The sequence below is a fragment of the Coturnix japonica genome, chromosome 10 (assembly GCF_001577835.2).
Source record: "Coturnix japonica isolate 7356 chromosome 10, Coturnix japonica 2.1, whole genome shotgun sequence".
Lineage (NCBI taxonomy): Eukaryota > Metazoa > Chordata > Aves > Galliformes > Phasianidae > Coturnix > Coturnix japonica.
This window is the reverse complement of record NC_029525.1, coordinates 2,088,099-2,114,776: the sequence shown is the minus strand read 5'-3', so window position 1 is coordinate 2,114,776 and position 26,678 is coordinate 2,088,099. Positions and strand designations below refer to the sequence as shown.

The following is a 26,678-nucleotide window of genomic DNA, read 5'->3' as shown; positions in this document are numbered from 1 at the left end:
AAAGACAATTATTTTTCCCTCATTGGAAGTGATTGAATTTCTCCATCAGTGACACTACTGATGTCAACGCCAACAGCTCTCTTAAGGAAAGGCTCTTCCCCAGCTGCACACCTGGGTGCTCCTGACACCTGCCCTCCCTCTCTGCTCTGTTCCTAGCTCTGTGCACCAGAAGAACTGCCTATGGGCACCAGCTTACCTTACCCCACAAACACCTGCTCCTCTCTACCCCATAGCTCCTGCAAGCTCAAGTCTCTGTCCCATCTGCTCCTCCAGACCATTCCTGAATACACCCTGAATAGAGATTACAGATTTGAATCATACGGCTCTAAGTGCCCCTGGGTCCATCAGGTGGTCCCTGCAGACCTGTGCCCGTGCCCATGCTGTGCTGCAGGCAGGTGTGTCCCAGCACTGCCCCAGTGGGGAAATGCGCATGTGCCAGCACTTTTCTGCTGCATATGTTGTGGGGGCTGAGAGCACATATGTCAGCTACACACACATCGACGCGTGTGTGCGTATATATATACACAGACATACATGAGGGGGACAATTATAGATACAGATTTACATATATAATCAACACCAGAAATTACTGCAGGGCTTGAAGGCAGCAGAACCAGCACAGGCAGCAGGAGATGGCTGCCTTCATCCCTGCCCTTCCAGCTTGGTCCCATGGCCATGCCTGCAAGCCCAGCCCAGCTGGGAGGTGCTGGCTGCCCATCCCTGCACCCAGGGACCAAGGAGCCATCTGCCTGCACGCAGCCTGTGTGCTGCATGGCGATGGAAGCAAGGGCTGCTCTGGGCAGCATTAATCTCTTCTGAAGGTGGCTGCCTGTGAAAGGTCAGATGAGTTGTGCCTGGCCGTGCCTTTTCCCTTCTGCTGACTGCAAATGTCATCCAGCCAGCAGGCATGGGGCAGGCACCCACAGCTGGGATGCATGCAGCAGGTTGTGGTGGCACACAGGCATGAGGTGGTGAGGTCTAGGAGGCACCTCTGGGGGTCATCCAGCCCAGCAACCTCTAAAGCAGGTTCAGATGGAACTATCAAGTCATAGGTTCACAGGATGGCTTGAATTGGAAGGGACTTCACAGCTCACCCAGTTTCAGCCCCCTGCCATGAGCTGGCTGCCACCCACCAGATCAGGCTGCCTAGGGCCCACCCATGGTCTTGGGCACCTCTGGGGATGGGGCACCCACAGCTTCTCAGGGAGATGCTCCAGGTCCCCAGTCATCTTTGTGGCCCTCTGCTGGACTCTCTCCAGCAGTTCCCTGTCTTCCTTCAGCTGGGGAGCCCAGAACTGGTCCCAGTGCTCCAGATGAGGCCTCACAGGGAGAGAGTAAAGGGAAGGATCACCTCCCCTGACCTGATGGCTGTGCTCTTTTTAATGCACCCCAGGATACCACTGGCCTTTTTGTCTGTAAAGGCAAACTACTGGCTTATGGCCCATCTGCTGGCCAACCAGGACACCATTGGCCACCATTGATTCATGGCCAACCTGATGTCCTCCAGAACACTCAGGTCCTACTCTGAAGATCTCCTTTCCAGCAGGTCAGCCCCTAACCTGTACTGATGCATTCAGTCATTCCTCCCCAGGTGCAGAATCCTACACTTGCCCTTGCTGAACCTCATCAGGTTCCTCTCTGCCCAACTCTCCAGTCTGCCCAGGTCTCACTGAACAGCAGCACGGCCTTCTGTGTGTCAGCTCAGTACCAGGTGGGTGAGCCCACTGCTACCTGCTGGCTCACCCTGGGGTGAGCATGGGGGTGCTGGTTCCAGCCACATGCAGGAACAAAAACTCCTCTCTTGGGCTGAGTTTTGGACTAGATAAAAACAGAAAGTGCTTACCCAACAGCGTGCAGCATTAGCTAATAGGAAACGACCCAGCAGGTTTGTGCCAGAGTGGGATCGAACCCGAGCCTTCACAGCACAGGACAGGACTCTATGGCTGCAGGCCAGGGCCAGGGGCACCCTGCTGGTACCAGGCTGCACTGTGTCCATCAGCACCCTGCACAGCCCTCAGCAGTGCTGGGCTTCCCACAGAGCTACATCCAGGTCTGGTGTGAGGGCACACAGCTCGGGTGCTGGGAGTCAGCAACGCTCTGGCTTGGTAAGGGGAAACTTTCATTCATTATATCAGATAGCCCCGAGCAGCAGCAGCGAGCTGTAAAGCACTTCAGAGTTGACTCAATGTCACATTTAAGTGCTGGCTGCATCAGAATTCAGGATGCTTCAGAAAGGTTATGTAAACCATTACATCAAATCCTGGGAGAGTTATTAAGGTGAGCGGCAGAGCATGGGAGAATGGGTGATTATCTCGCAGCAGCAATGTGGAGCCATGCGAGCAGTGTCCAGCTTAAGGATGTAACTCATTCTCCTTACAAGCCTAATTTTGTTTCTCCTTAGTGCTTCTTAACAAAAAAAAAAATAACAAAACTTATCAATTCTGGAAAAAGACACAAAAAAAATGATTACAGAGAGCCTCCAATTAATCAGGTGAAGTACTGGAGATATAAGGTTGAGAAAGAGAAGTATTCTCTCTTTTGGAAGTTTTCATCCCTGCCCCTTTTTGGAAGGTCATATTTAAAACTCCATGTGGTCTATTAACTCCCAGTTAGTTTTATCCATCTCAACTCATGCCTTCCGGGACCCAAAGGGAGGGTTTGTTTTGAAGTTATCTGCTATGGATTCTCAAACCTCTCCAAAAGGCACAGCATCCCCACAGAGCTCTATGGACAGGGGGTACCAACAGGGCACCCCCAGGGCCAGCTGTGTTTCAGAGCCTGGAAGTGAGTGGGCTAAAGGACAAAGCCAGCAGCGAGCAGAATACAGCGCAGGGTTCGGCCCTACAGCAGTGCTGCTGTCACCCCCTCTGGTGGGTTATGGATGCAGTACACACTGCTGGCATTTCCGTGCTGATTGTCACATCGCTGCTCATCCCGCGGTGCGCAGTCACACCGGTGTTGAACACGGGGGCACTGACTCATGCGGGTTCCAGCAGTGCCCGGTCACCGTCTGCATGACAGCCCTGGGGAGATGAGGCTTTCCCACGCCACAGTGCTGCTCCATCAATCCAAACAGCCCTACGCGAGGCCAGAAACCCAGCGTGGCTGTGCCCCTGTGAGCTCAATGGGGGGCAGAGGAGTCCCAGCCCTATGGCACTGGTGCTGGGAGAGCCCATTGCTACCAAGGCCGCAGGGGATTTATGCATGGGATGGGCATACAAGGACACCGGTCTGTCCCTGTATACCCATTCCTTAAAGAAAAACTACAAAACAACCCCAACATGGGCTAATTAGCTAATGACATTATTTTGGCCTGATGCGCCATATAATTAAACAACTAATAAACGGCAAGAGCCCTGTGCTGCTGAGGCTCCTGAGTCAATACCGTGCTATTACCGCGGTGTAATTGAGTTTACAGAGAACCTCAGCGCAGGCGTCCCAGAGCCCATGCGAGGAGCGGCATTGAAATAGCCACCAGAGACCCACCTGCTGGATCAAGGAGAAAGACAGATCTTTTAATCTACGGTACTGCCTGAAGTCACACGCGGGGAAGAGAAGTTTGTGCTTTGCGCTGCGGTAAATGCGTTTGCTGGAGGAGGGTACACGCGGCCCTGGGGAAGCTACGCGTGCCAGAGCTTCTCCTTTGGCAGAAACGGGGTTAGGGAGGAGGGGATGGGATGTGGCCGCCCTCGCTGCTGCAGCAGTGCTTCCAGAAGGCAGAGCTGTGGTACCGAAAGGGTTCAGGCTTTGTAGGATGCTGCACTGAAGCTGGCTGTATCCCGGTGCTGGTACAGAGGGACCCCAGCCCTGCGCAGTGCAAGTAGGGGGCAACCAGGGTCAGCAAGCAGCAGGGCTGCATTGAAACGGCAGCAAATCCACATGGAGAGGGCAGAGAGCGGTGCAGGCAGACACGTGAGCGGAGCGGCAGCAGAGGTTGGGGAGGAGGTTGTGTGAAGGCTGCGGAGCTGCGCTGACAGTGAGAGGCAGCGCTGGTCGTGAGCGTGAGCCAGGCTGTGCCAACCCAAATAGCGAGCTGGCTGAAAACAAGATGTGTGACCGTGTGTCTGTGCTGTCAATCAGCAATATAGAGGGAGTGTGCTGTCGCTGCTCCATCTCCATCTGAGACCTGCCATGGTGTACCTTGCTGGCACGGGGCACATCGCCAGACCATGGATGGGAGGTCAGGAACATGTTCCATCCTAACAGCCAACAGGGAAAGTTCTCCCTCTGCCTCACCTCAGCTCACCCACAGTCCTCTGTACCAGGGCCGAGGAGCAGCATCTGACATCCGCTGCCACTATGTGAGCTCTGGAGAGGTGCTTGTGTGGAGAGCAATTGCTGCACTCGAGAGTTACTCACTGCACACTCCAGAGCCCTGCAGAGAGCACTGGGGTGCACAGTGTGAGTTTCAGGGGTTGGCCCCAGCACACCACAGCCCACAGGAGGAGCAGCCATGGATGGGCAGTGCCAAGGGGCCCCATAACGCAATACTGGCACCCCGCAACACCAGCATCCACCCCAAGCACCCACCCCATGTGAGCCATGGGTCCTGCCCTCCTGGCTGAGCTTTGCCACATGTGCAGGGTTTAAGCAGCCCCATGTCTCCCCTTTTATCTCTCATTTCTCTGCTGACATTTTAAAGGAAATTTGCTCTCCTCCTTGAAGGAGGGAAGTCTGTGTTCAGTGAGTGCTCGGGCCCCAAACGCCAGGAAGATAAACATATTTGGACGTGTGATTTCACAGTTGCTATGCTGATAGCTTTCAGAGGCCGGGTCCTGTCCATCAATTACCCACAATGTGCATTCAGACGTGAGATGGGAGAACAACACCCGGCTCATTAGAAGGGAGGAGGTGAGCGCAGCAGGGCTGCTTCAGTACAGCAACTCGGGCTCTGGGGGCAGCAGGAAGGTGTTCCCCCCTCCCCTCCCCATCCCAGCCCACAGCACCCAGAGGTGCCCCACAAGTGGTGCTTGGCTATGCTGGCAGTGACTGATGCTTGGGCACAGGGACAGCCCTTAGAGCAGGCTTTGCTTTGGAGACATTTAGAAGGGGATTTTTAAAGATACTCGGGCCCCTCTCTCCCCTCTGGCCTGCAGGTACTTGGGAGTGCACACACAAAAAAGGTATTTGTCTAATAGATGATGTTGGAATGTGAGATGACATATCCAGGACAGACTTTTGTATAAAGCAGAGTTTTAAAAGCAGAATTTTAACAGTCCTGGGGGGACTGGAGCATGTGGAAGTTGCAGTGGAGGCAGTGATGGTTTGTGTTCAGCCTGGCCAAGTGGTTTTGCCCCAGTTCCTTGTCCCAAGGAAAGGCAATCATCATTTGCTGGGCTGCCTCTTGCTCTACTCAGCTTGACCAATATTCCCAGATCCATTTCCCCCATAAACTTTTCCAGCCACTCTGCCCTAAGCCTTTAGTGCTGCGTTGTAGTGGCCAAAGTGCAGGACCTGGCATTTGGTCTTGTACAACTTCATTCCATTGGCTTCAACCCAGTGATCCAGCCTCTGTAGGGCCTCCATGCCCTCTGTATGGCCTTGCTACCCCCAGGTAGATCGACATTCTCTTCTAACTTGGTGTCAGACTTACCGAGGGTGCATTCAATCCCCTCACTCAGATCACCAATAAAGATATTAAACACGACAGGCCCCAGTACCGATCCCTGGGGATCACCACTCATAGCTGGTTGCCAGCTGGACGTAACTCCATTCAACACCACCCTCTGGGCCTGGCCATCCATCCAGACCCTTCTCCAGTACAGAGCACACCTATCCAAGCCATGGGCTGCCCGCTCTGTGGTGGCAGAGCATACCGGCAGGCATCTGCACAGCTCTGCAGGTGATGGCTTAAGGTACTGAGCCACTCAGGTAGAGGATCACATTACTCTGGAAATGGAGGATCAAAATATTCCATTATTCCCCAGGGAGGGGATTAAATTACCCTGGAAATAGAGGATTAAATTACTCACCAAGGGAGAGGATTGAATTACTTTGTGAGATGTGGGATTAAAACGCTTTGCAGGTGGCGGGCTCAAAATAGACCTTCACACAGAAGGCAGGATTAAATTATTCTATGGCTGACCAGAAGGAGGAAAAAAAAACAACCCCAAACAACAAACCCAAACCGCTGTACTCTGGAGGAAGCCATATTAAATTATTTCTGGATATTAAATTGCACTGGATCCCGGTGCTCAGAGCAGACCATCTGCTTGGTGCAAGGTGTGCAGACACCCCACGTGCTGGTACCCAACCTGATGCCTGGATATCCTGCTGGGCTCTGCTCCCCTGCAAAGGGGATTCCTGTGGGGGTTGGGGGAGACCAGGCCACCCATGGACCCCAGGACATCCCCATGTCACTGAGCTGGGTTGTAATTCACTCTCTTTAGGGAGGTTTTGCCTTATTTTCATGCTTGCATAGATGCCTACAGCACCGCTGGGGCTCCATTGGATGGTGGAACTGCTGCCCTCCTGCTGTCCCTGCTCTCTACCACAGGGACAAATTGCTATTTGCAACATGCCTTGGTATTTTTTTATGCTGATTTCTTTTGGAGGTGCCACTGCTGAGATATTGAGAGAGAGAAAGAGAAAGGAGCGTTTTTAGGATAATCTTAAAAGCAGAAAAAATTATTACATGTCAACAACGAAAGGGGAGTTTAAAAGGCTCCCAGGTGGGCTGCAGAATTAAATGTTTGGAGGCTTTTTTTTCCCCTGGCGAGGCAAGGAATGGCAACATCACCATAGAAACAACGGGGCAGATGCGGGGATGGCGCAGGGCATGATGCTGCAGGCGGGGATCCCACGTCAGAGTGGGGCTGGAATGGGGACTTCCATAGGGGGGTGGGGAGGCTCAGTGCTGGGGATGCTAAATGGCACCTGGCATTGATGAGTGCCAAGTGCTGAGGGCTGCTGGAAGCTGGGAATCAGCACAGGCATCCAAGGGTTAATGGGGCATTAGATGTGAGAGGGGATCCTGCCCCTCTGCTCTGCCCTGTGACATGAACTGGAGCACTGCATCCAGATGTGAAGTCCTTAGCACAGGAGAGACACGGAGCTGTTGGAGCATGTCCAGAGGAGGGCCACGAAAATGCTCCAAGGGATGGAACACCACCCTGTGAGGGCAGGCTGAGAGATGGGGCTGTGCAGTCCCAGGAGGAGAAGGCTCTGGGGAGAGCTGAGAGCCACTTTCAGTATCTATAGGGGCTGTGAGGATGGATGGATGGATGGATGGATGGATGGATGGATGGATGGATGGATGGATGGATGGATGGATGGATGGAACAGGGAAGGGAGGGAGGGAGGCAGGGACGGGAAGGAGGCAGGGAGGCAGGGAGGCAGGAGGGAGGCAGGGAGGCAGGAAGGAGGAAGGAAGGAAGGAAGGAAGGAAGGAAGGAAGGAAGGAAGGAAGGAGGAAGGAAGGAAGGAAGAGAGGAAGGAAGAGGAGGGAGGAAGGAAAGAGGGAAGGAAAATAGGGAGGAAGGAGAGGAAGGAAGGAAGGAAGGAAGGAAGGAAGGAAGGAAGAAGGAAGAAGGAAGGAAGGAAGGAAGGAAGGAAGGAAGGAAGAAGGAAAGAAGAAGGAAAGAAGAAGGAAAGAAGAAGGAAAGAAGAAGGAAAGAAGAAGGAGAGAGGGAGGAGAGGGAGGGAGGGAGGGAAGGAGGGAAGGAAGGAGGGAGGAAAGGAAGGAGGGAGGAAGGATGGATGCAAGGATGGAAGGATGGAAATATGCAAGAATCAAAGAAAAATGCAAGGAGGGATGGATGGAAAGGAGGACGGATGGATGCTACTGTTGGGAGGCAGCAGGAAGGCTCCCCTTGGCCCAGGATTTACGGCAAAGCTGCAGAGCAATTGCCAGCAGCCACCAGCCTTGAACATGGTAGTGCAGAGGACTCTGGAGCAACACCAAACCAGTGCCACAAAGTGCTGGCAGCATCTCACTGGCCTATTTGTCAGCACCATGGGAGCAGAAGATTGGAGGGGCTAGCAGGGACACCCTCCCAACCCCAGCACACAAAGAGGGAGGGGACTTGCTGCCCTGCTGCCCACTCAGCCACTCGCCCACTCAGCTCAGAGGGCTTTTTCTTTTTTTATTGTGGGCAAACAAAGTGGAAAATGAATTCCTTTAGATAGCAAATGAGTTTAACAGAAATGGTGATGGAGTGACACTGTGCTGGGAATGTTAATCCGGCACCGATGCAGCCGGACTCTCAAGCAGGGCAGAGTGGGAGGGGAAAGGGTGCACATGTGAGCACGGACATCAGGTCAGTGCTGGGCAGGGCACACCTTAATAGGGGGCACAAAGAGGGATGGGGCCCTCCTTTGTGGCCCTGGGCACTGAGCAGGGACTCGGACTGGGAGGAGCAAAGCATGGTGGGCAGGGACAGGGCTGGAGCAGGCTGTGGCTGGGTGCTGGCATGCAGTAGGGCAGCACGCAACACAAGCTGCTGCTGCTCCTGCTGCTTTCCTCTCTGCTCAGAGTCACCAGGAGAAGCCCACGCTTCTGCTGCCAGAGCATATTTGATTCTTCTGCTAACCTGACCTTATTTAGTTCATTATAAGCCCCCAGGACATCACAACTGTAACTTAAAAGAAGAAAGGGAAAAAAAAGAATCCTAACAGAAACACAAACCTTTTCTCTGATCAATAGTGCAGGGAACTGGAAAAGGTATAATTCAATTTGTCAGCACGGAGTTATTAGTTACTGTGATGGAGCCCTTCTTCCCAGCCACGCTGCCCTCACCATCCCGGTGCTGTGTCCCTGCAGGGGGGCAACAGCTGTGCTGGGACACAGCCACCAAGTGCCAGTCAGCAGGGTGGCTGTGGGAGAGGGCAGAGCAAGGAGAGAGGCAGGGAAGGGTGTTTGATGGGGGTTCTTGCAGTGGAGCTGTGGTGATATTTCCTCTTCCTCCCACTGGCTTTGCAAGCACCATCCCCGCAACAAACATGGCATTGAGGGGTTGATGCACCATGGCCTCTCCTTGAAATGCCAGTGCCACTGCTCTGCCCAGGCATGCCAGTCCTGTGCCACTCACTGCTTTGGGATGCTGGTAAAGCCACATCCATCCTCATCAAGGACCCACTGGTCACTGTCCCTGGGCCTGCAGACAGAGATGCCCTCCACCCATCCATAGGGGACACCCCAGGGCTCTGCCTGTAGCAGCTTGTGGCCAGCAGGGATGGCAATGTGCCGGGTCACGCACAGCCTCCAGCCTTGGAGAAAATCAATTACCATGCCAAACAAGGGGCCGGGAGGCTTTGGGGAGCCTTATCACATGCCTTTGATTGTAACCTAGCCTGAAATTACCTCCCGGTGCTCCTGAGGCTCACAGAAAGCAGCGGGGGGAGAGGTGCGACGATGCGCAGCCATGAATATCAAGTGGCTCCTGCATGCACCCATCCCTGGGCAAGATGTCCCCCGCAGCACCTGCTGTCCAGCCTCAGAGCCCTCTGTGGGGCACAGAGCCCCACATTGCATTGCAACCTGCTGAGCTGTGCAGTGCTGCCTGGAGCCACACAATAGGAGGCACTCCCTGCTCCTTCCCTGCTCTCCTCCCCCAACTTCCACACAGGGGAAGCCTCCAGATCGGCACCCAGAGATGTCTCTTTCCATTTGTTGATGTCGACAGGCGTATCACGCACACACACACACACACACATTCATTATTTAATCTACCTTTGAATCAGGCTAAATAGTTCTAACGATAATTACAGAGCGCTCGTATTTATAGCAAACCGTCGTGCACAATCTGCATCCACACGGGTAGTGCTGCCACCATCTATAAATACGGCCGGGGACGGTGTGGGAAGGCAGGCAATGCTCTGCTGGCACATGGTGCTATGCAGGGATGTCACTGGTAGCTCGGAGGCCTCCATCCCAAGCAGCACAGGGTGCTGGTGAGGCTGGGTGGGCACAGGGGAGTGTGTGCAGGGGAGGGCAGGGCTGCGTGCAGTGATGCTCCGGGCACTGCCTGTCCCACACATGCACACACTCAAATTAGGAGCGTTTCTATTGCATTACTGCCTGGAAATCTCATTGCAGTCATATCCCATTCAGCGAGATGCTGCACAGATACAGGACAAGAAACATTATTTTCTCTTTTTTTTTTTTTTCCTAGAGAGAAAAGCAGTGTTTCTCTGCATATTGGTTTAATGCAAACACAGCCAGCGGCGGAGCACGCTTGAGTAATGGCCCGTGACTGTGCCACTGAGCAGGGAGAGCTGGCAGCACCGTGCCCGTGCTCATTGCTTTTGAGGTCTCCTTGTGCCGCTGCGGTTTGCCCAGCACTGCTCTGCAGAGACCGACTGCAGGAGGAAGAGTCCAATCCCGGCCCTGCTTTTCTGCCATTTAGGGCTGCACATCTCACGTTTCCCATTGCTAATTTACAAGCAAATATTTGGCCATCTGGCAGCCCCGTCCATAGGGTGAGGTGCTGCTTGTGCTGCTGCAAGGGTGAGGGCAGCGCTCGCTCCCATCCCCACACACCGGGCAGCCCTTCTCAGCAGCACAGCATCCTCCTCCCGGCACGCTGCTCCCCACCATCTGCAAGGAGAGCTCTGCGAAGGGCACAGGGCTGCTAAATATAGCAGGGCAGCTCACAGACACGTAGCCAGGCTGGGAAGGCTTCTCCCAAAGTTACAGCTTTTGGGGCCACCTCCCTGCACGTGACGTCTCCCACATCCTCCACCACACCTGTGCTTTTCAGCCTCATTTCCTCCCCCTTTCCCTCTGTTCCATGTTCCTTTCTCAACACCACTCTTCACCTCTCCTTTTATACGCCATAGAGAAAGGCTCTGGCTGGTGCAAATGCTCACCCCATAGCCCAAAATTGCACACAGGAACATCACACCAGCTGAGGTTGGGATGGCCAGCACAGCCTCCCCTTTGTGCTCTGCCTTAAGCAGCATTTGGCTGAACCACTCCTTTGCCAGGTTGATCCCAACATACCTCTGCTCCCTGCAGGAGAAAGAGCCATCCAGTTGTGTCCTACCACAGCGAACAAACTAAGCAACGGGGAAAGAAAACAAGCACCCAGACACCTGGCCATGGACAGGCCTGGCATGGAGACAACCCTGCTGCTGCCCGGGTGTGAATTGTTAATAGAGCTGCTCCTGCAGCCTCCTCGTTGGGAGAGCACAGAAAGGGAAAACGCAACAACACAAAACACCTTTAACAATGAACTCTCGTGTTCAGCCAGACGTGAAAGACAGGAGAAGGGGGGAGAAATAGAGAGAGGAAACGAAGAGGGACAATAGAAGACAGAGTACTATTTCCTCTTCAAATATTTATTTTCAGGTCTGCCTTAGAGCACTGCTTATTGAGATATACAGCCTTGCTGCATGGCAGCTCAGAAGCTGCACTGCACGTGGGTATAGCCCTGCCTTGTCCTGCAGGCATCAGAATGGCTGGGAGCTGCCAGCAGCTCAGAGCCAGGCCTGTGGGGCAGCCCCACTTCCCTGTTTCACCTCCATCCATGCCCAGCACTGGGCATCTGTGGTGCCCATCTCCTCCAGGTGCTATGTGGGAGCCCAAAGCATGTGATCCATCTCCATCCCTCTGAACAAGGAACTCCCATTGGAGTGGGATCCCAGAGCTCAGCATCCCAAACACCTTTGAGATTGTGATGATTTCCCTGGGCAGCAGCAACTGCCCTGGAGGTGAGAGCTGCCCCGGGCAGCAGGGCTGAACGCAGCATCCAAGCAAGGCAGCAGAGAGCCCAGGGCTGCTAGGAGTGACACGGCTTGGAGGAGAGCCAGGGCTGCCATCCTGATCGCAGACAGCAATTAAGAAATTAAGCTATCAGAGAGGCTTTTTGGGAGGAGTGAGTGTCCGCGGCTTGGGCGGGTGCCAGAGTAGGTCAATAACATTTGTCCTTCCCCTCTCCGCTGCAGATGGAGATCTTTGTTCATGCTCCCAGGGCGGGCGCGCTGCTCCTTCCTCCCAGCACCACGGAGGGCATGGAGAGGGGAGTGCCAGGACTGCAGGGCCATGACGGAGGGGCAGAAATCCCCTGGAGAGGTCAGACCCAGCTAAACAGCTTCGCCTCCCCTGGGCCGGGTGTCACTCCCCAGCCTTGTGCCGGGTCGGGAACCACACACTGCACTCAGTGGGCATACACCCATCTCTCTCCTGCTGCAGCTCCTGGCCATGTATGTGTGTGCATGCTCCTGCACTAATTGCCCACACATCTGCACCTGCACCATGCCTGTGGCTGTGTGCGTGGCTCCCTCCCTGCTCTGGGCCTGAGAAATATTGATTTCCTTCCCCCCTGCAATATTTCGCTTGGTTGAGCAGATTTAGAATTGAAGAGTCAGGCTCTGCCTAGAGACCAGAACCATATTTAATTCCACGCTTTAAGAAGCCCTGGAGCAGGTTATTCTTATTTTAAACCACCAGTGCACTTAAAAGCCAGTGACATTCGGGGGGATGGGTCGGGAGTGGATGCAGGGTCCTACTGGGGCCAGAGCCATTCTACAGCCCCATTGCATCCCTGCAGGCCCTGCAGCTGCGGTTTGCAGCCCAGAGCTGGGCAGGAGCCATGAATCACAGCAGGGCAGTGTGGGCACTGGGTATGGGGAAGCAGCCCCAGAGGCTGCGGTGAGGCTGAGGACAGCTGCGGTACAAGGAGATGGAGCACCTACCGCAGCAGCCCGCGCATTAGCTGGTGTGGTCGGGCTGACACACGGCACCACCGGCTGCGGAGCAGTATTTTGACTGAAGCAGACAGGCAGGAGAATGAAAATGGATCCCTTTATCTCAGCCCGCTCACACGCCGTAACCGCTCTTGACATCTCTTCCCCAGCTCCGCTCCTCAGCGTGCAGTGAGCCTGGATGGCAGCGGGCAGGGATGGGAGGGCTGAAGGCTGGCTCTGCCCAAAGCCACACACCCCCACCTGGCAGCACCAGCAGTGCTCAGCCACAGCAGGACCCCCTGTTCCCAGCATGAGGCTGAGTGTGGAGCAGGGAGAGGAGCTCTGCAGCACAATTAGAGGTGGTAAAAGCCACGGCCAGGAAAACACATCCCTGTTAGCGTAATTGTTATGACTGCCATGATTTTTTTTCCTTATATTTGACAATTCGGTATGAATTAGCTTAACTAAAATGCATTCTGCTAAGTGCCATTGCATCTGAGAGGCAGAGGATGCACCCGTTTCCCTGAGGTAATGGTCACAGAGCTTTCCAACCAAAATTGCTCTTTCTAAGCAGTTACATCCTCAAGCAACCAGCTGACTGATGCCCTGGGACATGTTCCAGCTTTCCATTTTTTGGCCCCCAAAACAACCAACTCAGCAGCTGCCACCAACATGACACCCCATTCCCACCCCCCTGAGACCACCGGGCATCCCCTGCCAGCCCCATGGGTCCCCGTGCCATGCTTATAGCTGAGGACGTTGTGAGCATCGCAAGGTCACGATGGGAGACGGCTCCTGGTGGGGATGGCAGCACGCACAGACGCACACATACATGCGTGTCTCTTGCGCTTTGTATATTCATAGCCCAGGAGCTTAACCAGCACGCTACCAACAACGCATCAAATGAAGCAATTTGTCTCAGACAATTGCCGGAGCTGCCTCTGATGTCGCTGTCTCGCCACCGACGATAAGAGGCTCTTAAGTGTCCTGAAATTGTACTGCGAGTTCCCATCGCGCTCACCCCCGCCTCTGCCGCCTCTCCCCCGAGCTCCTGCCCATGTTTCTCCAGCAAAACACCCTCTTACGCAAATAAACATGCGGGGAAGCACAAAAGGCATTTTGTCTGGGCTTTCAATAGAGCCGTGCATTTCTCATTCAAATATGCAGCTATACCCTTCAGAGATCAAAGCGTACTGCCAGCAGCCCGAGCCTCCATCTCTCCCCATCCCCCTTGGGTTGGAACTGTCCCCCCCCCCCCCTCCATCACAGCAGCCGTAGACCCGGGGTGCCCACATCCCTGCTGTGCAAGGTGCCCGGTTGGAGACACGGGTTTGCTGTGTTATCCATGTGATGTACGAACCCGTGCAGGTTTTATAAGCCCCTCCTGACTCCAATCGAATTGTAATTCTAACCAGCCCTAAACTCATTTAAATCCTAATAAAAACACTGCCCCGCATTTGCATTCGTCGCTCGCCGGGCCCTGCGGCTGCTGTGAGCAGTGGTTCTGCAGAATGGATAACGCTCGGGATGCTGCACACCGGAGAGCACCAGGAACGTGCTGCGATGGCATCCCCTGTCCCCAGGCTGTGCCCAGCAGCCCCCCCCCAGCCCAGCCCTGCCCAGAGCTTCGTGCCTGGCTGCTCTCTGTGATGCCATGAACACAATCCCTTGAAACAGGGAGATGATGAGCCATACTCTCACAGCAATAGAATTACTAATTATTACGGAGATAAATGGGAATATCAATGATGAAAGTCGATATTATTGCCTCGTTTGTTCCCGTTAAAACTATCTGCGGATGAGGAGCCGCTCGGCCCAGGATGCGGCTGGAGCTGGAGCAGGAGCCACACTAAGGGCTCACAGTGCACAACCGCCTGCAAAGTGCTTTCCGAATCAGCTGCTCTCAGAGCTTTCATTGGCTTTGATTAATTCACAAAACCGGAGCTGCCTCCGCTCCAGCACCAGGCAAGGAGGGGCTCAGAGAGGGGAAGGTGCAACGTGGGTGTAGGCGATGAGTGGTGCAGCACGGCTGGGTGGGCTGAGCGCATTGCTTACACCCTCCCCAGCCACACCACGGTATGAAACCATGAGAGCTGTAACCCCACACTGGGGCTGCCATCGGGGAGACCCATCCAGGCGAGCTCCATGGCAATAGGGCTGCCTCATTCAGCACGTCTGCTCCCCTGCATGCTCTGAGTCAGAGCTGCTGATCTCAGTGGCAAGAGACTCTTTTTAAAGCGTTGTTAGCCTCACCAAGCTCACACAGCAAGGAGTGGTGAATGGGATGCTAATTCTGGAGCATGCTGGCAGTGCTGGGAGCACCTCCCGCAGCAGGAGGAGTGGTGACATGGGGTGTGTGTGGGGGGGTGCACCCTGGAGCAGATGCAGAGCACAAGGGATGTGCTTCTCACTCCTGATAATGCCCCAAAACCTCTGCTTCCCTTCCAAGCCCCAGTTCACTCCATCATGGCAAATGTTCATGGAACAAGCCAATCACAGAGCCCAACCCCCTCATCCCCAAACACCTGAATATGGCCATAACCTCCCCATGATGCAGCAGCCAGCCCAGCCTCAATCCATGCTGCTGCCTCCCTCCACATGCAATGACACTGATTGACCCTGGGCTCGCAGTTGGGCTCCATCCCCAGCTTACTTGAACAAATAAATAGTGGTGCAAGATACTAACATGTTCCTAAAAGAAAATCAATTAAACAGTGAAAATGTGAATGGCTTTATCAGCCCCCAGAGCAAGATGCTTGGAGAGAGATCTGGCTGAATTTGAGAGCCAGGTGGGGAGGTGTTGGAAAAGAAATTCAGGTGGGGGTTTTCTCATCCCTGCTGGGTGAGGGGCAGAGATGACTGGTAGGGGTTGGAGGCAGGAGGTGTGAAGACCTATAGGCTTTTCCCATAACCCCGATGCTGGAAATTTGCTTTAAATATGCAAATCTGTGACACGGTGGCTTAATGGAAAACCTGAGCTATTGCAAGTTTGTTCCTGTATCGCCAGAGCAGGAGGAGAGGGAGGGTTTTTTGAAGCATTTACAGCACACATTCAGAGAGGAAGAGAAACATCCCTCTGAAACCACACAGGTTCAAAGATTTGTTCCATTTAAACACTAAAAATTTATGCATTAAAAATCCACTCAGGTTCAGCTCTGCCTCAGAGCTGAGTAAAACCTGTGACCGCACCATCCGGCCCCATGGCATCAACCAGCCCCATGGCAACATCCAGCCCCATGGCATCAACCAACCCCATGGCGTAATCTGGCCCCATGGCACCAACCAGTCCCATGGCATCATCCAGCCCAATTGGCAACATCCAGCCCCATGGCATCAACCAACCCCATAACATCATCTGGCCCCATGGCACCATCCAGCCCTGCAGATGGTTGGTCCACAAGATGCTTAGTGGGGAGCACCAGCACCAGGGCCCCTATGCCAGCTCTGGGATGGGGCTGGATGAGGGGCTGTGCCCACCCCACTTTTGTCAACATGAATCTGCAGAGCCAGGAATAGCCATTTGCAGGCCCCTTTTGCATGCGAACATGAGGCAAGGTGAGGATGTGGAAACCTTTTTGCATGCACCAGGTTGATCCTATGCAGCCCGCTCTCTGCTTTGAGCAAAGAACATGATGCAGAGGGGAAATTACACATTGGTGGGCATGTGTTTGAGTAGGGCAGCCAGCTCTGCCTCTCTGCTTTGATCCCCTTCTCTCCAAGCCTGATGTGGATGTAGCCCCAGGTGACCCCATGCTGTGTGTCCCAGGCAGGGCACTGTGTCAACCTATTGGTGTCCCCTATGGGACGGAGAGCGGAGCACACTCCACCATCACGTTGTTTGGACAAAACCCGACGTGAACGCCACCCCCTCCCCAGCTCCGCCGTATAAAAGCTGCTTGAATCATCCTAATTTTCTCTTGTTTGTTTCATTAGGAAGCCGAGTTCTGCTCTTCACTGCTCTCTCTTTGTTCTCTCCCGAGGACTGACATCCTGGGAAATTGCCCGTGCCCAGCCAGCTCTGATGTTTGCCGTCTCACGCGGCGCTCGCATCAAGCTGACAGCTCACAGATTTCAACCCAGGATGGGGATGTACTGTACGAGCTGAAACCTGCTCCCATCCCTCCCGACAATCCCAGTGAGAAAGCTGGGAGGAGGCCAGGCCCTGTGGTCCCATTGGAGACACACCAGGGCACCCATGGGCTGCATACCCTGCTCAGGTGAAGGCAGGGTGTTGAGGAATGGCTGCCAGGGCCACTCCTCAGCTTTGCACTCATGTACTGTAGGAAAACGGTGCTGCAATTAGGGCTGTAAGCTGGCATTTAGAGGAGGCAAGCGGGAGGGAAATTAAAAAGCTGCGAACGCTTCGCCCCTCTCCCTCCCAAAACGGAGCTTAATCTTCGTCTGAGATGATATTTAAAAAGCTATAAATCAGGCTGCAAGGGAGAGGAAAACAAGGCTGCCCAAATTTAGGGACCTGCTGCTGGAAGAGCCAGGATGAACCGCTCGGGAGAAGCCATTTTCCAGTGGAAATGGAGCAGACCTGTGCTTAGCAGCGCATCGATCTGCTGACAGCTACCAGGACAGATTTGGGCCAGAGCACTGGGGAATCATTTGCAGCCATCTCTCAAGAAACACTCGCATGCAAAAGCCCTCTTATTAGCCCTGTTGTCATGCTGCCCGAGGTTGCACCGCACCCTGCAGCCTCCCACCACACAGCCTCACTGGGTGCCCTGGGGACTCACTGCCTGCACACAGCCCTTGGTTGGTGCTCTCCCTATGAGGGCAGTAGGTGAGCTGGGAGCCCCACATGCCCCCCCTAGAAGTGAAGTCTATCCTGCATCCATCTGTTGAGGAACCAGTGGTTCATTGCTTGCTGCCCTTATGCTCTATCTCTCCTTATGAATACTCATAGAGATCTTACTCCAAAAGCTGCTTCTGTGGAAGAAAAGCAGAAGCCAACCAGTGGGGATGTCACCTGCCCAGCTGCATCCCAAAGGACAGAGCTCTCCAGTGCCACTGAAGAGCTGCAGGAAGAGCTGATATCTGGGAAACAACCAATGTTCCACGTTCCCCCTCCTCCCCCACTTCTGCTATCATAGAATCACACACGACTTGCTTAAAAAAAAAGAGAGAGAAAAAAAAGTAAAAACATGCTTATGAATTTAATGTTTAAATAGCTCAAAATCTGTTTCTCTAGGAAGGAAAACAGCTCTCCCACCCCAACCTTCCCGTGGGCTGGGACACGCTCCTCAAGCTCACACCCACAGGCAGCACTCAGCCCCTCCGCAGCTGAAAGGGGGGTGGGAGAAGGGGGAGAGGGGCTGTTGGGTCCCCCAGCACAGCCCTGAGTGACCTGGGGGTCAGCTGGGGGAGAAAGCTGTGGGGAGAGCATTGGCTTGGAAGGGAGGATGGGGAGAAGTGGGATAAGTCTTCTTCCTCCTCCTCCTCCTCCTTCTCTTCCTCCCCATCCATGGGCAGCTTTCCACATGGAGGATCAATGCAGCCCCACTGTAACCGTGCCTCTGTTCCATTTTTAATTAATGAAAGAAAAAAAAAAAAAAAACAACTAATCATTGAATTAAACTTCTCATTACTCCAGCTGAATACTCGCTAAGTAAATTTAATTACTGTACGAATTGGGTTTCTCCCTGCCTGTTTCATTAGCTACTGATAAAGATGAAGGGCTGGGGGGGGGGGCTGGGGGAGAGAAGGAAAAAGAATGGGAGATGGGAACAACAAACAGCAAAGAGAAGGGCCAGGCAGGGAAAGGCACTGGAGCAGCAGCATGAAGCTCTTGCTCAGAAAACCCAAAGCACTGCATGGTACCCCATGTCACAGTACAGTAACCCCACTGCAAACCTCCTCCTTCAACCTCCCCCCAGCAGCAATGCCTTCTCAAGGAAAACAGAGCAGTTTTTGTTGTTGCTTTGTTCGCTTTCCCCCTCCAAATCAGTTTTGGTGGCCCAAAGCTGAGGAAAGAAAGAATTCCAGGTGAAGGAAACCATTTCTTTTCCCTTTGGATGAACTTTCAAACCTCAGCAATGATCTGGGGCTGAAGGAAGGGTGTTGTTTAGTCTGAAATGAAGCTCTCGTTTTGGTTTGTAGGTGGCTCCAACCCTCCCATCTCCTCCTACCCCCCCTCTAAACCACGCTGGGGGAAAAAAAAGGGGGAAGAAAAAAAAGAAAAGAAAAAAAAACCCTAGCAAAATTTCCAAATGAAATGTCATCTCCAAGCAGATGGCTGAAAGGTTTCGTTTGGAAAATGTCAAAATGAAACTTTTCAGCATTTCACTACTTCTTTTTTTTTTTTTTCCCTCCTCCTCCCCAGCCAAAACCGTCTTGCTAAATACAACCTGGATTCGTGAGTGGTTGCTGTTGACTGCAACCTGAATGATAAGGAGTGCAAGCTCTGTGCTCTTGGTGGGACCTCCCACGAGCCACAGTATTTTGCTTGCTGCGGTGAGGATGCACGTGGAGCAACCTGGAGAGGGAAACCTATGGCACAGGGCAGTATAGGGCAACATAGGACAGTACGGGGCAGTGTAGTGTCATAGAATCATAGAGTCACCAGAGGTTGGAAAAGAGCTCCAAGATCATCCAGTCCAACCACCCCTCTACAAGCAATATTTCCCCACTATAGGGCAGCATAGGGCTGTATAGGGCAGCACAGGGCGGTATAGAATCACAGCATCATAGATTCATAGAGTCACCAAGGTTGGAAAGGAGCTCCAATATCATTCAGTACAACCACCCACATACCATCAAGATCTCCCCGCTGTATGGCAGTATAGGACAGTATAGGGCAGCATACAGCAGTACAGGGTGGTGTAGGGCAGGCAGCCCGGGCACCTACCGTGGCAGCAGAGTGCAGCAGCTTTGTGTCGGGTGCTGGAGGGGGATCCTGAGGAGCTCAGCAAGGGTGGGGAGCCACAGCCCCGGGTGCAAAGGGCAGTGCAAGCCTTCCTGGCTCATGGGACCAGCCCTGGAACAGAGCCCTGTGGGACAGGAGGAGAGGGAGGTTGGCAGAAGGGCAGAGCAGGGAGGTGTTGTGCAGAGCAAGGTGAGCACAGTGTTTTTCCTCCCCTCCCCATTTGCCTATGCTGACACAAGGCCCCACGCTCCCCTGCACAGCACAGGGACCCTTAACACTCCCTGGGGAGCCATGGGGCTCCTGAATGCATCATCAAAGAGCAAGGAGATGAGACTCAGAAAACCCAGAGCCTTCAATCCAACCCAACGTCATGGCCATAAAGTCTGGCTGATGTTCCACAAGAGGCCAAGTGAGGAAATTGCATGCTGTAAAACCTTGCAGAAACAAGAGCTGGCACCTCAGCTGCCGGCCAGCAGCCACACGTAGGGCTCATTCCCTCCGCCCTGTCCCAGGATCAGCACTCAGCTGCCCAAGGCAACATCACCCTCCAGCACACACAGCACAGGGCTGTGCCACCGAGCTGCTCTGGTGGGATCGCTGCCCCAAGTGCCGGAGGAAAGAGGATTAGCTGGAGCTTAGCCTAAGCATCTCAGCAGCATCAGCCGCGCAATGCTCAGCCATTGCTCAGCCCAGGTGACACAGAGACAGCTTGATCCGAGTGGCAGCCTGGCTTCAGAGCCCCCGGCACAAAGAGGGCTGTGTGGGGTCCTGCCTTGGGGCTGGGCAGGAGCCTGAAGCTGTCACGTGGAGTAGGAGCAGACGTGCTCCAAGCTCGAGCCTCCTGCAAAGCGCAGGGGCGGCAGGCGGAAATTAAGCCCATCTGTTCCCGGAGCTGTGTGCGGAGAGGTGAGCAGGCTGGGAATGAAGAACTGGAGAGCAGGAGTGCTGCCCACAGGGAGGGATGCGGCACCTCGAGCTGCCAGATATCAGTTAAACCTCCCTAGCCCAGGAGCTGGGTCATGTGGGTGCAGGTGTAACCCACCCAGCTGAGATGGGACAACGCAGGAGGTCCCAGCTGGGGAGTGCAGGTCAGAAGGAGAAACAAGGACACAAGGAGCTGGGGAGCAGGTTGGGGAGCTGACTGAACCATGAAGTGATGCCCATCCTGCTGAATGCGCCCCATTGCACAGAGTGGTGCTCCAGGAAAGAATATCATGTCATTCATCAGCAGCATTAAAACTGGCTGGCTTTGACATGTTTAAAAGAAACTGTCTCCTTTCCCTCCCCCTGAGCCCACCTTTCAACACAAGAATCTCCTTTTTTAACCCCAGCTCCACACGCTGCCGTCAAGCTTTAGAACTCGCTTTGCATTTCTGATGCACTCATTTCAATGAATCACTCCGATCCCAAAGTGAGCCTTCGCATTCCCCTCCTCTCTCGCAGGAACAGTGCTGAGTTCCCAGCTGACCTGGAAGAGCACCCTGCTCATCTCCTGCCCAAAGCAGGCAGCGGGCGCTGGGCTGAGCGTGGGAGGCAGCAGCCGGGTGGGATGGAACATGCTGCCCACAGAGCATCTCCAGTGCCAAGGACATGGACAAAAGCAATTTGTGCACAGCCTTCATCCCCAGGAGGAGGAAATGGTGAGGGAGAAGAGCTGGGCCAGGCAGGGAGGCATGGTGCGTGGGCATGGGGCCACAGCCCTGTGCCATCCTGCCTGCCGGAATGGAGTCGTACTTAGAGCAGAGTATTTATGAGTATGGAAAGAAATGCTGTGCCACAGGGAATAGAGCAGCTTTCTTGTGGCTGGCAGTTGAATGAAATAAATCCATCCACTGGGCATAAATTGTTTAAGCAGAAATCCCTCTCAACTTGAATATTTTGTGAGGAAAATGGCAACAAGAAAAAGGGAAAGAGAATTCAGAGCCCTCATCATTTCTCTCCTCAAGGTCAGGGCTGTTATTCTCTCCCGAGTAGCAAGAAAAACCACTTTTTGCTACAGCATTTAGCCAGAAGAAATGTTTGGGAAGCAATCAAGTTGCTGCTGGGCCTTACCTACCCACTGGGCTTGGTTAGCATCACTGCTGGACCAGGACTTGCTTCCCAAAAGCAAACCCTGGGTGGCTCAGCACTGGGACAGCATGGCAGCAGCACCAGCCCCTCCTGTCACCCACGATGTCACCTGGCTATGGCATCCACTGGGATGGGGCAAGGGTCATGTAGAGCTGCCATGTGCCACTAAAGCATCCCCAACCTCTGTGGTTGTTATGCAGAGGCTGTGCTAAGGTTGCTGCTTTAGTGCAGTGCAGGCACTAAATTAAGGGGACGTTTACAGCCTGGAATGCAGAGAAGCAGCTGCTTGGGGTGGCCACGGTGAGTGCATCCCCCTCTGGGTGCAATGTTCCGTGAACCCCATCTGGGAGAGATGGGTGGGAGATCAGCTCTGCCTTTCTTCTGCTGCCCTACGAGCAGTACAGTGCAGGGGGGTCCTGTCCTGGGATCTGCCATGCAGGGGGACAGGGGACAGCGCTGGCACAGCAGGAGTCATCTCCTGGAGGTGGTGAAGGAGGAGCAGGGAGCAGGAGGGAGCAGGGATGAGCAGTCGCGTGAGTGAGAGCAGTCAGAAGGGATTAGCTCAGCTCCAGGCAGCACAAGGCAGAGGTGCACCCAGAGGGGAGCCCAAGGTTGCAGCTGACCAGAGCACGCATGGCTTTCATCAATAATTCAGCGCAGCTAGGCATGTGCTACAGAAGAGCTGGGTGCCAAGAACAGGTGAACAGCCACCAACCTCACATCCTGCTATGCCATGGCCTGAAAAGGCTGTCCCCAAAACACCTAGCAAAGCAGAGAACCCAGTGGCAAAGGGAGGCCATGGCTAAGGGCCGTGATAGCTGGCAGGGTGGTGGTTGCAGCTCCTTGGCTGCAGGAAAGCCACAAGCTGCATGATCATGAGCCAAGAGACACCTGTAAGCCCACAACACAGGCCAGTAGCACTTCCTCAAGTGCAGCCCCAGGGACAGCCTCCCTAACGGGGGCTTGTGCCACCATGCTCCTCCCCTGCATGGCACTACTGCAGCTGGGCAGCTGAGAATGCGCCCATGCCCAATGAAGAGTCCCAGACAGGGTACCAACCACATCTAATTCCTATTACCCAAACATCTCCCCATCTGTCTGCCTCCCTCACGCTGCGGTGTGCCAGGGTTGCCTGATATCAATGCTACTTTAATTTCATCATTCCCAACTTATTTAGAGCAATTAGGAGGCAATGAGCACACGCCGGGGGCCACAATGCACTTGAATAGCATCCAAGGGTTACCGCAGCGTCGCGTGAGACCTTCCGATGGAATTATCAGCCTGCAGAACCAACCTAAACAAGGAGCAAGGTAACCCCCGAAGGGAGGATGAGGTTCTTCCTGATCCTACAGGTCCCTTTTTAATTTGAATCAGCCGACAGATTGAAAGAGATGATATTACTCATTGAATTAAGCGAAAAGGCGGCATCTCCAGCTGGAAGACATCAACAGATCTCAGCCTGCAGTGGGGTTTTACTACTGGGTGTAGAGGTAAAACTGAGCAGCTTTGGAAACACTACGAGATGGCAAGCAAAAAGGAGAGTTGCATTTGCAGCCCTATCATCCCCATTGATGCTGAGGAGTGCAGGAGGGGACGTCCTCACTGCTCACCCTGCCACGTGCCCACACTCCTCGCGCAGCCTCCCTAAGTGCTGCCTGCGTGAGAAAAGCAGTGGCCTATTTTTCCCAAGCACAGCCTCCAGCCCAAAGCACAGTGTATGCAGGTCTGATGTAGGAATGCTTCCGACACATCCGGAGGGACTGCGGGAACCAGCTGGGGAAGAGCAGACTGAGTGGGCAACCTGAGTCACTTGACTGCTTACGGAAGTGTGCATAAGCATCTTCCATTTGAGCACAGCACAGCACCGCTCCCGATGACTCTGGGGACCTGGGGAAAGTGCATCTTCTCCAGCACACTCCACTGATGCAGAACAGCTGTGCACCACCGTTCCTGGCTGGGCCGACTGTCTTTTCCACCAGATAAGAGCCACAAAGCGTGGTCCCAAGCAGTCAACGCGGTCTCATAGATGCCATCAATACCACATGCACAGCTGCTCCTGGATAGCAGGGCAATGTAGATAGCAGGGCAATGGTAATGTATGGAAAGCACCAAAATATGAACTGCTAACAAGATGTATTTTCTAATGCCATCCAGTTACGATCTATTGATCCCGCACCAGAGGCTTGACTTTTCCTCTGCAATACCAATCTATGTCACTCACACGTTCCGGGAACTGCAGAGCAAATGAGTGCCATTATGCTAAAATTAGATATTACAATTAAGTGCAACAGGCCTGACCCTGCAAGGTGCTCATGAGCCAGTGCAGGAAAACTGACTTACAGCATGGGGGGCACATGAGCTCAGGCACTGGGGTTGCACCTTGTCCTGCAGATAACAGCCCTGCCAAGCATGAAGCTCACTTGGGTCCATCTGGGAACACAAGTGAAGTCCTACCCACAACCAGGAAATCCCAAAGAGGACGATGTTCCCAACTCCACCCAATGCAAATGAAGGCAGCAGCCTGCTCACCTCACCAGCTGCTGGGGGCTTCCCCTGATGTTCCCCCAGCTCCTGCAGTGCACCCAGGTGAGGTGCTCCTCCTGCAGACCTACAATTCCCCCTGCCCCACAGCAGCCAGGCAGGGACACAGGCATGGCAGGGCGCTGCTGGCCCCTCCTGCACTGTGTGCCCACACTGAGGTTAGCACAAACCTCAGAGCATGGCTCTGGTAAGGGCTCTGTGCACAGGGCAGCCAAGCTGTCTAGCAGAAGATTTTCCAATAGCTGAAAATGCTCCAGCAGGGTTTTGGCCAAATATTTTTGATCCCTTTTGAAAACAAGGCCAATCCATAGTTACTTCTAACGATCCAATTGACTGTTCCGCACTGAGTGCTAATAGAGACAAGTTGTCTCCTTTAGACCACTATATCACAGCTGAGAGCATCAGGAGGGGAAGATGATGGGCGCGGAGAGGAAGAGCATCCTTCCTCTGCTCCTCTCCAGCTGCTAATAGGAGTGCCAGAGCTCCCCGCATGCCATTACATCAGTGCTGCACAACAGCAATAAAGCCCTGAAACAACACATTATGCATTCTCTGAACTGCACGCCACACAAAACACAGTCCCCAGGACACACATGAGCACTCAGAACAGCAAAGCTGAGGGCTGGACAAAGCCCCAGGCTGGGCTGGCACGCACAGTGCCCTCAGTTGGGCTGGGTGCATGAGAGCTGGCACACAGGGAGCTGGCAGGTGACCTGGAGATGGCATCCTCACCCTCTCTGCCAGCACACAGCCAAGCTTCGGCCACAGCAAGGCCAGCACAGCAGCCAGCATCACGGGGAACACCATGACCAGAGAGAGCTACCCTGAGCCATGTGTCCCCCCATGCCTTGGTGCTCACTTCCAGAACTTACACCTTTGCACTCTACATGCTCTATGGCTTGTCATTTTCAAATGCCTGCTGCTCACAGGAAGGAGAATTGCACAACATGCTGCTCGATGCTTTCAATACCTGTCCCTGCAGCACTAGGCTGACGTGGAGCCTTCAGTGGGAAACTGTCATGATGGCTTTGATGGGATGGAATAAGCGGGCTTTAAACAGACCTTTTCCTTGCTTGCTGCACACAGCTGTCTGCTTCCTCATCCTGTTCTCCAGGCTCCAGTGGGCCCACAGCCATGTTCCCATAGCCAGGCAGGTGGTGAGGACACCGGGCTCTGCCACACTGAGGGCACCAGGTGCACCCAGGTGAGAAGGTCCCCACTGCCCAATGGTGCCAGGCACCTCTCAGGCAGCCACAGCACAGCAATGGGATGCACTGTAGCATTAGGCTGCAGCACAGCACTGGGATGCACTGCAGCCACCATGCCTGGGCATCACCCAGGGACCGGCGGCGAGCAGAAGCACAACGCCTCACAAGTCTGGTTCCTTATTGTGTCACACAGAACAGCTCTGACCTTTTCAACGTTCTGTACGTTCATTGGCTGCTGCTTCTCCTCGGTCCCCACAGGCTCATTAGGCAGCGAGTGGAGCCAAGAGCTGCTCCAGCAGCCAGCGTCACTGCATTGCACTTAAAGGTCGGGCAGGGGGCTGAGCGATGCTGCTCTGCAGCTGAACAGGATGGGGAGCTGCAGCCCAGGGGTGCCCAGCTCCACAAGTAGCATGGCACAGAGCCACAGTGCTCCCATGGTACAACCAGCAGGGAGAGAGCCAAGGACATCCCTTAGAGCTGCTGGGGCACAGCACCAGCTGCTGGCTGCTCCCTGTGCCCAGCAGTTGCAAGGATGGCAGGCAAGCACCAAGCACAGCAATAGCAAAGTTCCGAGAATGGGAAAATAGCTCTGGCAATAAGTACTCAGATTTTTCTGAAATAGTGCTCGATTTTAGAGGTGTGGTATTTTTTAGGGGGGGAGGGGGCTGTTTGTGGGTTGCTTGTTTTTGTTGTTGTTGTTGTTGTTTTTGTTTTCTTTTAATCTGGATCTGGGCAAAGAAGTGCATTGACATTAGTGACAGATGGGATGGAAAAATTTGGGTTGGAAAAATTATATCATCTTTTGAGTCACATGCATGCAGTGAGGAAAACAACCCCTCTGTGATGAGCTGTGGCAAAGCAGCAGAGCCAGGTCCTGGCGGTGCAGAGCCAGGCCCACACCTGTTGAGTCGGCAGTGACCAAGGTGGAACGAGCAGAGGAAGGTGGAAATGCCTACAAAGAATTACTTCTTCCATCCCTAGAAGCACGCTGGTGTTCAGCCCATCAGATCCCAAGGGGTTTTGCCCCAAACCAATGGGTTTTACCATCCTACAGTGATGGGGCTGTGCCATGCCAAGCCCTGAGAATGACACCATCCTTCCTTGAAACACACCACTTGGCCAAGCCCAGAGCAAGCACCGCATGATCCATCACCTGCACAGTGCCTTGGAGCAGGGATGAGCTCTGTGAGAGCTTAGTGGAGATGAAGAGCGTTCGGGAGAGCCGACCTGCAAGCAGCAGGTTTTCTCCTGGGAAGCAGAGGCCAAGCAAGGAGCTGTGTTTGCCCACAGAAGGCGGGCAGAGGGGAGGGAGCTACAAAGCGTTTGCCCTTGCGGTGCCACCGACTGGAGACGAACTCCCA

At 53.9% G+C, this 26,678-nt stretch overlaps 1 protein-coding gene across 3 annotated transcripts in view; it reads right to left on the bottom strand.

The window, feature by feature from the left end:
- LINGO1 (leucine rich repeat and Ig domain containing 1) overlaps positions 1-26,678 on the bottom strand; it is a 95,177-nt gene that overhangs the window by 17,864 nt on the left and 50,635 nt on the right. Inside the window, exon 2 of one of the 3 annotated variants that reach the window (XM_015872452.2) lies at positions 19,481-19,622. The exons of the other annotated variants lie outside the window; for them this stretch is intronic. The gene's annotated coding sequence lies outside the window, so the exon portion shown is untranslated. The remainder of the gene's footprint in view (positions 1-19,480; positions 19,623-26,678) is intronic. 3 annotated transcript variants of the gene reach the window in all.